This window comes from Lissotriton vulgaris, chromosome 2_1, assembly GCF_964263255.1.
Source record: "Lissotriton vulgaris chromosome 2_1, aLisVul1.2, whole genome shotgun sequence".
NCBI lineage: Eukaryota > Metazoa > Chordata > Amphibia > Caudata > Salamandridae > Lissotriton > Lissotriton vulgaris.
Window position 1 is genome coordinate 1,188,089,383 of NC_141687.1, and position 12,124 is coordinate 1,188,101,506.

General features: G+C 44.7%; 1 long non-coding RNA gene across 1 annotated transcript in view; it reads right to left on the reverse strand.

The window, feature by feature from the left end:
- The window catches only part of LOC147732375 (uncharacterized), an 85,549-nt gene that overhangs the window by 15,298 nt on the left and 58,127 nt on the right, over positions 1–12,124 (reverse strand). Inside the window, exon 2 of the long non-coding RNA XR_015308463.1 lies at positions 8,109–8,233. This is a non-coding gene — a long non-coding RNA (uncharacterized LOC147732375). The remainder of the gene's footprint in view (positions 1–8,108; positions 8,234–12,124) is intronic.

The window sequence follows — 12,124 nt, forward strand, 5'->3', positions numbered from 1 at the left end:
ACACACACTTTTTACCCTTACTGATGCACTTTCACTTTATGTGCCCTGGGTACCTGCCAATCAGGTTCCCAGGTCCTGTGTTCTTTCCCCAAAACTGCCCAATTAGCATATTTGGCCACAGGTCAGCCCCTGGTAAATGGTACCAAAGGTATCCAGGGCACTGTGACCTAGGAAGACCCCTAAGGGCTGCAGCACTTATTGTGCCACCCTTAGAGGCTGTGTACCTTTACACACACACACTGTCTTTGTAGGCTGCGTGTTGTGGTGCAGAACAAAGTGAAGAGTCGACATGGCACACTGTGTGCCATGCCGACAGCCCACTGCTCTGGCATAGATTAGTCACCCCTCTAGCTATGTGCCCTATCCTGGTGGTGAGTGTCCAGGTGCATGAGCCCTGTACCCCTACAGTGTGTCTAAGTCCATTCTTAGACACTGTAAGTGCAGTGCTGCAATTAAGACTATATGGCGCTGGGAGCTTGTCCTTACAACCTCCACAGCACCATAATAGTTACACTGAAAACTGAGAAGTTTGGTATCAAACTTCTCCACATATTAATCCCACACTGATGCCAGTGTGGGATTTCATGAAAAATGCACACAGAAGGAATCTTAGAGATGCCCCTGAAAAACAACCAGCCTCTGGTGGGTTTCCTGACTGGGAAACACCAGCCTGCCTTCATGAGACATGTTTCTGGACCCCTGGGGGGGGGGGGGGGGGGGGGGAGCCTTTGCTCCCTGGCCCAGAAACAAAGCCTTACCTGGGCGTAGGTGTTCACACCTCCCCAGGCCAGAAAGAGCCATCTGTGACAGGGGAGCTTCAAAGGCCTGGCAGCCATTGTAATGCAACCCCAGCCTCCCCTGCTATCAGGAGCAGGACCCCTTCCTGGCTCCCCTCCTTTTCGATGGGAAGATAGGCGGAAAAAACTAGCCAGCCCAGAAGGCGTGCCCACCTCTGCCAACTCCACTCCTAAGGTGGGGTGGGTGAGGTGAAGACCACTCTTCTGTGCCCACCATCTTGCAGATGGCAGGCACTCCCCAATTAGGATTAGGGATTGTGCTCACTCCCCCTAGTGGGGTGAGCACACTAAGGATATAGTCGCCCATTGGCTACTGACTCAAGACCACTAAAACGCCCCCTAAATACAGTATTTAGGGGGCTGCCCTGTACCAAGAAAGCAGATTCCTGCAACCCATGAAGAAAAAGGACAAAATATGTCCAGCAGAGGAGACTGCAGAGAACAACTGCTTTGTCCCCAGCCCTGCCGGCCTGTCTGCAGTTTCCAGACATCCTGCGCCAAAAATCATCTTGTCCTGCAGCCATCAACCTCCAGAACCCCTGGGAAGACTGGCTGCTTTCAACAAAGACCGGATCTCCTGTGAACAGCAGCTCTGTTCAGTAGAAAGGCCAAAGAAAGACTCTGAGCCTGCTGAGGAAAAAGAAACCCGATGCCCGGAACCACAACTGCACCCATCGCCTACGGCCTGAGGTCGAGTGGCCCACCGGTCCCAGTGAGGTGTCCCAGCAATCCAGAGTCCGAGTCAACGTGGGTTGACTCCTCCAGAACTCCCTGACGTCACCTGCAGCCTCTGCACGGAGATCCCATCGACCGCGAGAGGTCAGTTAAGGTGTAATCTGACCTCAAAAGATACCCCTGCATTCGTGCGCCCTGCGCCCTAGATAAAAAAACCTGAGGTGCACCTATGTCCCGAGCCCTCCAACTTTCCTGCCCAGCTGTTGGTTCCTCCCTGAAGTCTTCCTGGACCAAGCCTGCAGCTGAAAACCAAAACAGAAAATCCCCTTTGAAAATAACACGGTACCCGACGCCAAAACAACAACCTGCACCCAGCCGCCCCTGCGCAGCTGCGGGTGCACATTGTGTACTAAACCAGATCCCCTATTGCCCTGAGCCTAACACCAGGAGCTTGCCTCCCACAACCTTGTAGCCTGTTCGTCAGCAGCCACCAACTGAAGGCCTCCTATCCTCCATTGGATAACATTGAGCCTCAGCACTCTCCACCCGGCCGCCCTAGTTCAGCTGAGGGTGTAACAAGAGTACATCCCTGACCCTGGGGGACCCCTAAGTCTAACCCCAGAACCTCAACTCCCACTACCGAATACTTACCCGAAAACCAATAACACTATTTTCCTCGATAGGATAACATTGACTGTTTTTCTTGGAAAAGTTTTTGTGTGTGGAGTTTGAAAGCCTAAAGAAATTCTATAAGATTGTGCTATTTAACAAAAAGGATCTTACTTACCTGTTTGCAGGAAATGTCCCAGAGTAGTATTCACGTATACTAATCTGAGTAAGAAAAGTAATCTAAAAAGTAACTTACCTGGTATTTTACTGAAAAGTCCATTCAAGTCTATGTACTGTAGTTACAAAGTATTGCATTTCTCTGCAACCATCCTGTAAGTCAAAACAATTTAAACTGTTTTACAAACTGCATTACTAATGTAAAGTATTTATTGTTTACCTGTGCCAGGCTTGCTTGGTTCTAGAAAATAAAGTAACTAATATTTTCATACAAAAACAATTGGTCTGAAGTTCAGTCTTTGCGTGTGAGAATTCTTTGCTGACTCAGTGTGTACAACAAAAGTTTAACACTGTCCACTGATACTGCCTTGCTGCTAGACCATACTACCACGAATAGAAACTAAGGTGCTACCTAACTTTACCTCTGCCTATCTGTGGGGTTCCACTGGACTCTGTGCACACTATACCTCACTTTGGTATAGTATATACAGAGCCAGCTTCCTACAATCCAGTTTCTAGTTTCTGCTAGGTAGGTGCTCAGCGCTACCTAATCTCACTCATCATTGGGGCTCATTTTGTCTGATTAATTAAGAAGCCACTGCAGACTCTCCTCCTGTCACTATAGTGAATCAGTGATATTAGTGAGTAGCACGTTCTCTCTGTGACTTTCGTTTATGTAACGCGTACGGTTCGAAGCTATTTCACAGCGAATTGTAGTATACATCTATGCATTGCAAAAAAGGAAGACTAAGTTGGTCCATCAAGGGGATCGAGAAATAAAAATAGAATCAAAGATCATTCACTGCAATTTATTAGTTCCAAATGTAGTTTTCGTTAAGAAAATTTGGAATAGCGATTTTAGGATTAGTATAGGCAACTCAACGATAGTTGATAGACTTGAAACTAGTACCATAGGTGGAGATTAACTGAATCACTAATCTACTTTTTTGTCTTCATCATTTCTTACATCAGCACCTAAGGGCAAGAAGTGAGAAATTGAGAAGTCGGTTCGGGATTAGCTTGTCAGCAGGCGGCAACAACTGCTGAGGGCTCTGCTCAACCTAGTACGTTCTATTATTTATTATTCTTATTTCCCCAATGTTGGGTTTTGTGATTGTGTGGGCTTAGGGTAGAATTTTGGGGTATTGGTATGTAGGTGCTAGGTTCCAGGATGGAAGTTGCTGCCTGGAGGCTGGTGTTGCTGGTGAGAAATAAAGTTTCTCTGACACCCTTACCTGCTGTCTTCCTTCCACGTGGCGACGAGGAAGGGACACAAACCCACTTGTGCAAAACACAATGGAATCAAATTGTGTTTCTTTCCTGTTATCCCTGCATTATCTATTTTCCTTATATTACATGGTTTTCTTCTGTAGTAGCTGACTTTTTCCGATCTTTAGTTCGCTTATCTTCTGCTTTGTTGGTAATCTTTCCCTCTCTCCTATATATCTTGTGGTACTGTAAGAGGAAGACTAAGAATAGCAATTTTTTTCTCTACTGTCTATCGTGAAGATTGCAGGCCCAAGTAAGCTAGTATAATAAATAATATTCCCCATGAATATTTGTTGAGAGTAGTTGCTTTTTCCTGCTCATGCTCTAACAGTTGAGTTCACGTGAGCGTAGTCAAGGTCATGGACCACTCGCTATTCTCAATGTTGTGTGCTGTCTCATTCATTTATACAGTCAACCAGCAGTTTTCCATGACAGTGCAGCATGGCTGGAAATAACATATTTGGTCCCACTCCCATTGCATTTGCCAACCAATGCCATATGTCTCTCATTGACCATTATTCCACCCCTGGCTTGTCTAACATTGTGAACCAACCAAATGCCCAGAGTGATATTTTTGTTAGGAGATACTGCAGCGCAAACCGAATTGTAATGATGTATTGCAGTTGTATTTTTTAAATGATGAAATTAAGGAGAGCGTATCTGGCATCTACGATATGTATACTGTTTTTTTCTAGCCACACAGACCACCAGTGACGCCGGCTCCAGTGCTACTGCAGGAGTAGTGTCAGTTGGAGGTGGGAGAAGTGGGGGTAGGAACAGGCACTGATAAGACACATAATTGCTTGCTTTTTGACAATTACCATTATACTCACTGGTTAGTACCAGGGCATCCTCAACAAGTGACTGTGAACCCCACAGCTTTGCCAGCTGCAGCAATGGTTGAATTATTATGGTCTCTTCTATCTGCAACTCACCAAAAACTCACATAATGAGTGTTGATGGCTTGAGTGAAATGTGAAAGAATGGAAGGTTAAAAGAAAGACAAATAGAATATGGGGGAAAGAGTGGGTAGGTAAGAGGGTGTGTGGGTGGGTAAAGGGATGGATGGGCAATGGTTGGAAGAAAGGGTGGATTTTGAATTGATGGAAAATGGATTGGACATTTTGGTGAAAGACTGGATGAGAGAAAGCAAATCTTAATCATGGTGGCTATGGGTGAATAAGAATGAATGGATATATGAATATTTGGATTTTTTGGATGAATAAGTAAGGCAAGGCAGCTATTCTCATGAGGGGCATGCTGCTCACCTATTTTGCTTACTTTGTTTATGTAGGGTTATCAAAGCTATGGTTCAAAGTGGGGGTATTTTTCATTTTTTATTCTACTCCCTTGACTCGCTGTATTTGTTAAGTGAGCCATACGTATCCCACCCATTATTCATCACCCCCCTTCCTCGCTCATGGTATTTTGCAAACTATGACTGAAGTGCAGTATGGTTCAATTTGTGACTGCTGTGTAATGTGTGTCTATGTCAGTTAATGTGGAATTAACAAAGTATTCACTGCATTGCAAACTCCCAAGGTGTGTTGCTTCAATTTGCCCACTGAGTCACCTCTTAGTACTTCACTCCTTTATTTTTTCCTATGTTCTTCCATCCCAGCCTACCAAAAAAATGTAATATCGATTCTTGGCATGTGCCACATTTGATTTTATAACCATGTGAAGTGAAGTGAGTCCAGTATATATTTCATGGTTTTCCATAACAGATGTATTTTTACAACGGTTCAGTTTTTCCCTTTCTACTGCCGTTGACTAGTACAGTGACTGAATAAGCCAAAGACAATGAGTTGATGATCAGTGTAGTGTCCCCTCTATTCTATATTTAAAATAAACTCCCCTACCCACCTAATCCCTCTACCCTACCCTGCAGTTGAGTAAGTCAAGTTTTCTTTCCTTACTTACTGCCCAACAAATTAATTTGTTGAAAATATTATGTGGTGGTGGGTGAGGCAGTGAGTAAAGTGAGAATAAGTGCATGATTTGAGATCAATTTTGGCATATGGGATACACTGGGACGAACGTCCCATATACAATCTATATAGCGCGTTCCTTTCCCTGTAGTGCAGTCCATCATTTTCCCCAAGTCCACTCACAGCAGACAGGACAATATCTGAATTTCATATGTGAGGTGTGTGACGTAATACCTTATTTATTTTCATCTGCCTCTTTGGAGTCAGGTTAGAAAGAGTAATGCATTTGGAGAAGAGCAGAGCCATTTGAATGAAAAGTAGATATTTGTCAACACAGCTGCCCCAGCTGCAAACAGTAGCAAAATACTCGATAAACTGGGTAGCAATGAGCATGGCTCTATTATTTTAGCACTCCATAGTGCATAATGCCATACTCATTATTGAGAGGTAATTTATTTTTCCACTCAAAGTGTCTGTTTATAGTTACTTGGAAAGCCTTTAGAAGAAAAGATCAAATCATTGTTTTTTTAATCTGACCTAATATTTTTCTGCACACAGTCAGTTATTTTTATGGAAGGAATGTGTAGGTAAAACAGAATTGGCCTTGTGACTCTCCTAATTATAATCACATAAAAACTCCAGTGGCCCTAGGGGACCAGCAATGTACTGCTAATGTGCAACCCACTAACTTAAAACAATTGTTTGCACAGAGCATTATTTACAATTTGCCTCTTTTCCTTTTTTCTGTGCTCAATATAGCTACTCCTGCTGGTCCACCCGTAGGAACCAACAGGGAGGAGATAGCGGCCTGTATGCAGCCACAGAGGCTGGAGCGTATCCAGCAGGTATACCAGCAGCTGGTGGTCTTGGAAGAAAAGGAGGACGAGGGAATACATGCCTCTTAGCCAGGCCCCAGTGCAGTTGGTCTCCCCCAGCCTTACAGCCATCCCATCACCAACGCCTCCACTAGCTGGCATCAATTTATGCCACTCCTACCACACTGACATTGCTGTGATGGATCCTGCAGCAGCTGGACACCATCAAGAGCTAGTTCAGCATGATGGAGCAGAGCTTCAATCAGCTCTGGACTGACATCCAGAATGCCCTCTTTTGACCCTTTTTAAGAAAAAAACTTTGCTGGGAGGGACTTGTTTTGGCTGTGTAAAGAGGGTGTCTAGGCAGTTGGACATTACAGTTTTTGGGACATTGGGGCATGGGTCATTTTGTTTGGGGAGAGGGGTGGGCATGTTCTGTGGGTGGAGAAGGTGGGTTTCTTTCTAAAAACATTAATGGAAAATTATATTTTATTGAACTTTATGCCTGAAGTAGTTTATTTTACTTTTTCTTTGCACTGCTGCCTTCAGTGTTTATGCAGCCTGTTTTTGTGCTTGTAAGAGAGAGTGTATCACTTAGTCATAGAGTTATAGCTCTCTAACTATCTTGACCATTGAGGGGGATGCTGCAATGATCTATATCATCTACAGTAACCTAGATAAACAATAGCAGCATTTAGTTACTTATTTACTATGTTAACTAGTTCACTTCACTACATAAATGTCTTAACTGAATATAGATGAAGCAATAACAGGGAAGGCATCACATGAATTCCTGATAGTGATAAAATAACAAAAATAGAAACAGTAGTAATGTGGCTAATAAGGGATATACTAGTAACTTATGAAATCCTTCAGTCATAAAACATTGACTCAAAGTCTGAAATTGCAAGCTTAGGCATTTACGGTTACACAACACAAGGTCTGAATGATGATGCTGACAACTGATGTGCTTCATTCTATAACTAAAATATGGAACAATTTTCATGCGCAGGTGGGAAAATGAGGCCATTGTAGGCTACTGCTTGGAAGATCCAGCAGTAATTTTGTGTTGCTTTCACAACATCCACCTCACCAAGTGTGTGATCCTTTGATGGCATAAATTAAGCTACACCACAAAAAATCACACATCATGTGGGAAGAGGGTAAGGCGTTTGATGAATGGATGGGAAAGGGGGTGTGGGGAAAGATTTGACAAAGACAAAAACTAAACAAGGACCACATTCTCTGGGCAAAGAGCAGCACATCATTTACCATCAATCTGTTGTGAAGGAAACAAAGGAATGAGCATGACAGAGTAATGCATTGCAAACAGACCTTCTTCCCAGAGACTGAAGTTATCAGATATCTAAATGTTCTGTCCTCTAGGTTGGGGTTAACCCACCCTCCCAGTTCTCCAACAATGACTGTGAAAAGAAAACTTATACTGTTTTTCAAAATTAGGTGGTGCATCTGCATTCTCTTTGAGAATGTCCATCACTCTTGGGTGTCTGTCTTGACTGATCTGGTAGGTAAGCAGGAGTGTTGAACTCATCTTTCATCTTTCGTTTGTGTCAGGTGACTAGAAGGTCTGTGGACTGTAAACAGAAACTGTATTTTAGAGTCAAGGAGAAGGACAGAAGATGGTTAGCTTCATGAGAAGTGTATCAAGAAGATTCAGACGCAGCGAAAAAAACAACAGGGGGGACTCAGAGTGTCTCTTTTGCCCCAAGTGCATTACACACCCAGCAGAATTTCACAAATAAACACATCTCCCTCCATTCCACATGGCTGAGTACTTGGCATCAGACTCTGAACTGAAGCCGATAACTTCTTACTTCTAGGTAATGATGAGGTAGTCCAGCAGCTCCCGCCTTGAGTTCTTTCATTCTCCTCCTCCTATGAGTAACTTAATCCCAGACCAGTCATCATGACCCGAGCAAGATAGACAAGTAGTGCACTGCTGTTAAAGAACAAGTAGAGAAACAGAATTGCAGCATTTAGCATAGGTTTTTGATTTTTTAACTAAAGTGACTATTCTGGTCTTTGAAGAACCAGAAAACAGAAAAGGAGCTTGCAAGGAAATCTGGCTAAGTAAGTAAGTAAGTAAATAAGCTTTATTTGGATATAAAAACATATCATAAAAGCGACACATTACATCAGTTAAAAAAGCATACTTTAACACGCTCAGTACAATGACCGACATAATCAGCATGTAGAATTAAAAACAATCATTGGTTTGAGAAAGGGCAAAACAGGAAAAGAACATATTACTGAATCAACAACTTTTTTGCAGTTCTTATACGCCAAGCCCAACCTAAAAATTTTGCCATACAGCAGGCAAAAAAGGGTCTTGCATTTGTGCGCAATATGCGTAGGGCTTCCAAGTGTGATCTCGTTCCCAGGCTCCTGCATAGGGGCTTCATCCACATCCTTCTAGGCAATGCATAAGCATTGCACTCGAACAGCAAGTGCGCAACAGACTCAACCCTCAAGTCACAGAAAGGACAGTATGGTACCGTTTGCAAGGGTGGTTTCCAGGTGGAGGTAAACTGGCCTAAAGGGAGTACCCCCACCCTAAATTTGATGTACAGTGATCTGTCGCTTGGGTTATGGATTAAATCCAAATAGGGTTCCCTATAAGGGAGCTCTTTGACTAGCAGAAACTGGGCGACAGACTTACAATGATTTGAGTTGCACATTCTCTCGTTGTCCACCCATGACCAATAGGCCTTTTTTAAGAGTTGTTTTGAAGGTGCTGATTTGTTGTCCCAGGCATCGCCTAGACCCAGTTTATAAAGAAGGCACTTGACCTCCCTAAGCCAGGTAACCTTATAGCAACCCGGAAGGGACAGAAGATCGTTTAGGGCATCTGCATAGCTGCGGAGTTCAGGGACGTTCCATATTCTGGACCATAATAAAAGGGGGCGTAATCTGGCTTGCTCACATATTGGGCGGGAGCCCGCATCTAGCAAAAGGGGGATTGTGGGGGTGCTGTGGGGTAGCCTCAAAAGATCTTTGTGAAAATTGTTATCGAGGGAGGCCAAGGTGTCAACTCTCTGTATACCCCACAGTTCTGCGCCGTATAATGCTGCGCTCACAACCCTTGCCCTGTAGCTGTCTAGGAGTGCCCCAATAGGTTTTAAGGATGAGGCACGCTGTTCTTTGAGCAGGGCTCCTGCTACCCTCTTGTGAGCCAGAAACACCTTTTGATGGTGTGCCTTCCAGCTCATAGAGTCGCAAAGACGTATGCCCAAGTAGTCGAATTCTTTTACTCTTTCGAGAGGGACAGAGTCTAGAACGGGGGGGGCAGCAAATTTCTTGGGAGGGTTAAGGACAAGAAATTTGGTCTTACCTATGTTTATAGCCAGACCCTTGGTGTCGCAGAAGGCCTTGAAACTAGAAAGCAATTTTTGAATGCCCACTGGTGATTTAGAAATTAGGAGGGTATCATCCGCAAATAGGAGCGTTGGGATTTTCTTTCCTGCCAGGGAGGGTGCATCCGATGGATGTTGAAGGAGGTGCTCCACCACTCCATTGACGTAGAGAGAAAACAGAGTGGGGGCAAGCACACATCCCTGGCGGACGCCCCTATTTACCGGGATACGAGATGTTTTTTCCCCCTGGGTGCCCCATCTAATTTGGGCAAAATTGCTATCATGGAATTTTATAAGCAAGGCCAACAGATATGGCGGTAAACCTAACCCATTGAGGACATTCCATAGTAGTACTCGTGGAACCAGGTCGAAGGCTGTTTGCAGGTCTATAAAGACTAAGTACAAACTGCCCCCTCCCAGTACCACCACTTTCCAATAAATCATTAGAAGGCGGAATGTCTGCTCGATGGTACCTGTCCCCGTTCTAAAGCCAGCTTGAAAATCTGTCAAAATCCGAATTTCTTCTGCCCACTGCAGGATCCTGCCCAATACCACTTTGCCCGCAACCTTTTGAGTTGAGTCCAGCAAACTAATAGGGCGATAATTTGCTGGATCGTCCCTACAGCCTTTCTTATAAATAGGGACCACTTCAGCACCCCTCCAAGAATCAGGGAAAGAGCCACCCAACAAGACCTCATTTAGGAGGGAAGCGATTAATCTACTCCATAGTGCTGGATAGGTCTTAAGCAAATCGCCCGGGATCCCATCAGGGCCTGCAGCCTTATTAGGTACAATGCACTTAATTGCCCTTTCTACTTCCTGACTAGTAAATAGACCGTCGTTACATGGAAGGTCAACTATAGGGTTGAGCAAAGGAGCCAGATTTGGATGAGATGCCCCCAGAGGAGCAGAGTATAACTTAGAGAAGTGGGCAAGCCAGACATCACCAGGGATATTGCATGTTATCTGTTGATCTAGAGGCTTATCCCTGGCTCTTAGCAGATCCCAAAACCCTTTGGCGTCTTTCCTAGTACTCGCCTCTACTAGCTCCTGCCAAAAGTTTAGATCGTAAGCCTCCTTTGCCTCTGCCACAATTTTTTTGTAGTTTCCTCGTAGATCTTATTCTAACTGGATCTTTGTTCTTTACTGCAGAAAGGAGTTCCCCCTTCGCAGCTCGACATTTGGCGGAGTACCACTTATCTCTAGCCCTGTGAGCACCTTTCGAACCCACCCTGGTACTCGGTTGGGGAATAATAAACAAGTCACTCAAAGCCACTATGGTCTCTGTAAATAGTGGTAAGGTCTTTTTGCTGGTGGGGCTCAGGGCGTCAAGCCTAGGTTCTACCCCTAACAAGATGGAGCCGGCTTGAGCCATCCTTACTTCGTCCGCTGATACTTTTGCCCACTTTAGGCGCCTGCCACAGTTTGAAGGGACGATTTCGTGGGATGTTTTCCACTTATGTTCAGACATGGCTGGCTTCCCATCCTGCCAAGGAGAATTTATGGTTAGGGAGAGGGGATTGTGGTCACTGTCGCAAGACACTATAACCTCCATGTCTTGGTGAAAAGGCCAGAGATTAAAATTGAGCATGATGAAGTCGACTCTGGAGGAGTGGCCCGTCCTGTTGTATGTATGGGCGCCCATAGAATCCGATTTAGAGCGACCATTTGCTGGTCTCAGTTTGTGTTCCAGACAAAGGGCATTAATGTCGATCGCACTTTGTGTCCATTTAGGGATCGGATCTAGGGTCAGGATAGGGATACCTTTCCTTGAGTCTTCCTCAAAAGTGTCCAAAATGTCTTCCCTGGCCAAGGGCTCAAAGCAGCAATTAAAGTCGCCTGCAAGAAGTACATAGGAGTCAATATTACAGGTAGCTAAGTCGCTGCTTAGGCCTGTTGAGGTTAGACCTGATGCCCCACCACTAGCACCCCTCAAATAGATGTTGAATACTTCTAAATTCCTTTCTCCTTTGCGATGTATTGTTATCCACTGGAGATCAGGAGATTTAGTGGACCTTTGGGTAACACTCAAACCTAGCGCAATGCTGACCCAAATGAGAAGTCCGCCAGACGGGCGACCTTTGGAACCATGTTGTTGGACAGCTGGAACAAAGTAGGTTGAGAAACCTACTCTGTGTCTGGGATCTTGGCACCAAGTTTCCTGTAGGAGGCAGATGTTGTAGGGTTCTAGAAAAGCATTCCATTCAGGATTATCAAAATTGCGGGTGAGCCCTGCCACGTTCCAGCTTAGGATCTTTATCGACGGCACACCCGGGGTAGACTGGTTGGATGGATGGGTAAGTGAACAGGAGTTAGTCACAACCCCTCTAGACGGATGTATGACGTTACAACGCATACTTTTACTCCGCATACCATTACAACGCGGTATTCACAACGCATACCACTACAACGCATAGCGCTTTGGGGTGCTGGATAGTGGTAAGTATAATTTACTATTCTAACTCCAGTCCCCGTGG